Raw genomic sequence first — 4,130 nt, forward strand, 5'->3', positions numbered from 1 at the left:
AGTACTAGCAGATAAAGCAGTTCGTGTGCAATCTCTAGCCAAATGTCCGGGTTGTCCGCAATTGAAGCAAGCTCGTGTATCTCCCAAATTAGTCATTTTAGGAACTGTGCAATCTTTCACCAAATGACCCTTCTGGCCACAACGAAAACACAAGTCGGTACCAGCATGACAAACACCTGTATGTGCCCGCCCACATTGCTTGCAAACACTTCGAGTAAACTGAGATGATGTCCCACTAGACTGTCCATGACGCTGATTAGAAATGCTTTGGGTTGGGGTGGGATGCTCTCTATTTTTTTGATATGCACTAGAGCTCTTGACTGAACCATAACCATGACCACCTCTTTTTGACGGTCTATTAAATGTGTTCTCATGATGGGATGAACTAAGGTGGCGCTTCTTCTGTTGTTCCGCTAACTTCATTTCTATGACATCTTCCTCAACTGTTAAGGCTTTATCAACCAAGGTTGAATAGTTAGTTATTCCCAATACTCGGATACGAGATTTGATGTCCAAATCCAACCCATCTGTAAAACGACGACATTTGACCTCCTCATCATCCACAAACGAAGGGGCAAAACGAGATAAAGAAATGAACTTAGCTTCATATTGAGCTACAGTCAAATCCCCTTGCTCTAGCCGAAAGAACTCTCTTTCTTTTTCATACCGATAGGTAGCTGGAAAGTACTTGTCATTGAAAACCTTAGTGAATTGGTTCCAGGTCAATCCTCCGGTGCCACTTGCCGTAAGTAGGCGTTGCGTGGCCTCCCACCAATATTCAGCCTCCTCCACCAGCATAAAACTAGCAAGTGCAACTCGCTGCTCGTCTGATACTTCCATCACAGAAAATATCTGCTCTACCCTCCTTAACCAGGCCTCTGCCTCCATAGGATTGGGCGATCCAGAAAATGATGGAGCCCCCAACTTCTTGAACCTCTCAATTGCGGTGAGGCGGTTCTCTGTAGGTTGCACAAATGGCCTTGACTGTGCTGCATTCTGTTGTTCAAGGATGTGAGTCTGCCTCTCCGCTAGGCTAGCCATTGACTCTAAAAGGCGCTGCACACTAGGGTCTAAAAATGCTGGAGCTGTGTCAACCCTTGGTGGTACGACTCTATCTGAATGTCCCACTTCTGGATTGGCACTTGACTCTTGAGTTTGCTCATTATGCGATTCATGTTCAATCTCTTCTTCCTGAACCCGAGGTGGAACTTCATTTCCAACACTAAGATGTGGCTCTCGCTCAGCCTCAAGTACTTCCATAAGGGGGCGACTCTTATGAACTCTTCGCCTTGCCATACGCGCCTGTATAACAAGACAATTAAAACTTAGAATACTAGATCGCTATTAAACATCATCACTAATCGAATTACTAACTACAATACCCTATCAACTTTAATTCTAAAATAACTAGTCTACAGATTCATAACCAAATGCTCTGATACCAAAAATGTAACGACCCAATCTTGGCAAGGCAAAACCCTGCCAAGAGGGTGCACCTCAAACGCTATAGCACCTTTCAATTGCCTAAAATATATGAGATGATCTATTGAAAGACAAAAAAATATTATCATGCTACAAGATAGTTCCCAAGCATTTCCTCCCAAAAAAAATATAATACATACTAATCACGAATCCATCAATACATCCAACTTCATAAGCAATTTTTACAATCAACCTCCTTCATAAAAAAAAAGGGTAAGCTTACATCCTAGAATGACCCTAAGCAAAACCTCAACCACAAGATGCCCACCTGTGATCCTTCAAAAAAAATTCTAGTCTTCCAAGTTGAGGCGAGCCACACAAAAGTCTATGAATCTGAAAAAAAATTATTTAAAAGAATGAGCTAAAGCCCAATGAGTATACCAATACCATGGAGTTATAAAACTTGCTCCTACCAATAGGGTTCAAAATAAAGATACTAAACATAAGAGCTTAATTGGACTTCAATTTATACAAAATAAAAATAAAAATGATGCAATACAATTTTCATAAAACGTTATCAAGATTTTTCCAAGGAATCTCATAAGGCAGAAAAAAAAACATACATTTGGATAATGAAAGTAAACAAAAATATAACTTTTCAATACATTAAGATTTCCTATCCATCATACAATCCACTACATAGCCTTAGGGTCGCGTTACCTCGCGACTTAGGTGGTGACGGTACCGTTACCCAGAACATAACCATAGGAGCATAGCTCATGTCATCGTAGCACTTCAATTCTTGTTTCAATGTTTCGGTCCCCAGGACCCCTTATACATACAACGACCCTTATGGTCCTTAAAACATTTCGGTCCCCAGGACCCCAAAGCATTTTGGCCCTTGTGGCCCCAAAGGCTATATTCGGTTATATGATCAATAAAATAAATACCCTCACATAACATTTCACTGTCATTCAATCATCATCATAAAATTTGAAAGACTCAACTTAAATAAATTCTCATAAAAAAATTAATGCTTCATTATACAAATGAAATCGTATCTTTATTAAAACTCAACCCTTGGCCTCAATAAATTTATAGATTTTCTTTTTATACATATATCATGATGAAATGTATCATTCACTTCCTTTAATTCAAAAATTATTTTCGAACTTTGTAATAAAGATAGAGGTAAGGTAATTTCCATGGTAAGTATACTCACCTCCAAAAATAGCAAAAGTGTAGATTTGAAACTCTACAAATTAATTTCCAAGAGGTGGAGAGATGCCTTCCTCCAATCCTAACAATTAGTAAATAGGATCTCAAATTAGGAAAAGCTTTCAATGAAAATTACAACATCTACAAAAATGATCCTAAATAAAATTATGCTAAGGAATGGCAAGCTAAAGAACTCCTCCAACTTTAAATCACCCAAACAAATAACTTATCCAATCTCCATAACACCCATCCTTTGAACATCTTTGAGTTAGTAACTTTTTAAATATCCAATCAATTTATATGCACAATACCACCATCAATTTACTACAAAAGTCAAAAATCAACATTTTTGTATAAACTCAACAACTTAAGTAAAATCTCTTCAATCACTTATAAAATTCCTCCATAGAACATAGAGATACCCAATCCATCATTTATCAACTCAATTTCAACATATAAATTCCCTAACACCAAAATCCCCAATTTTTACATCACATTCAAACCCTAGATTAACCCAAAAATCTAAATCTCCAAATCAACCATCAAATTGACCATTTTTTTTTTTTTTAAACATGTAAAACATTCATGGAAACTAATTGAGAGTATAAAATTCAACAAGCAAACCCCAAATCATAATAGATCTAAAACACAAAAATTTCATCATCTCTAACTCAAAATATATAAAACCTTCAACTAAACTTTTAGAGAAAGATTCTTACCAAGTACAAGCCTCTAATCCATCAAGAAAATAAATCCCATGCTTTGATTCTTCAAAAGATTAAGAAAAATCTAGAGTTTGTGCTTCTATTGTGTTATTTTCGGATGGATTCAAGGAGTGCCGACCGGACCCATTTTCCGGCGAGATAAGGTGGCCGGAGGTGGTGGAGATGGTGGGTCAAGGTGGTGGTGTAAGGGTGGAGCAAAGGTGTGGTGTTTGGCCTCCAAGAAAGTAAAGGAAAATGAGAGAGAAAGTAGAGAGAAGTTAGAGAATGAAGAATGAAGAAAAAAAAATCTGCACTTCTAATTTTTTTTTTTGTGTTGAAATGGGGTGTTTGGTTACACCTACCATCAAGTTTGGAGTTGGGTTTAGATATCCTAAATGGAGTTTAACATAGGAGTGTGTTTGGCTCTAGATGAAAAGTTGGGAATATTATAAATTCAGATTTGAGTTCAAAACAAAGTGATCAAAAGTGTAATAGGGCCCTTATATAAGCTCTCTCTCACATACACTATTTTAATATTAATTAATTGGGCACTAATTCATAATTTAATCCATTTAATTTGATCCAAATCAATTTTCAATTAAATTTCACCGTAGGCTCTAAAAATTATGCCAATCACAATGGATAGGGCCTTCAATTCAAATTCCAAAGCAGATAATCAAACAGATATTCCTACGGTGAACAGATAGAAATTCAAAACCACATATTTTCACATAAATGGCACACAAAATCATATCAAACACATAATCACATTCATAATAAGGACCA

At 36.9% G+C, this 4,130-nt stretch overlaps 1 long non-coding RNA gene across 1 annotated transcript; it reads right to left on the minus strand.

Moving 5' to 3' along the window:
* Positions 1 to 1,580: 1,580 nt before the first annotated feature.
* On the minus strand, positions 1,581 to 3,797 carry LOC145801072 (uncharacterized). Its single transcript, XR_014341948.1, has 3 exons — positions 3,360 to 3,797; positions 2,645 to 2,722; positions 1,581 to 1,815 (listed from the first exon to the last, which is right to left on the minus strand). It is a non-coding gene; the product is annotated as an uncharacterized LOC145801072 (long non-coding RNA).
* Between the last annotated feature and the right edge of the window lie 333 nt (positions 3,798 to 4,130).

The sequence above is a fragment of the Camellia sinensis genome, chromosome 10, assembly GCF_055761805.1.
Source record: "Camellia sinensis isolate YWXY chromosome 10, ASM5576180v1, whole genome shotgun sequence".
NCBI classification, from domain to species: domain Eukaryota; kingdom Viridiplantae; phylum Streptophyta; class Magnoliopsida; order Ericales; family Theaceae; genus Camellia; species Camellia sinensis.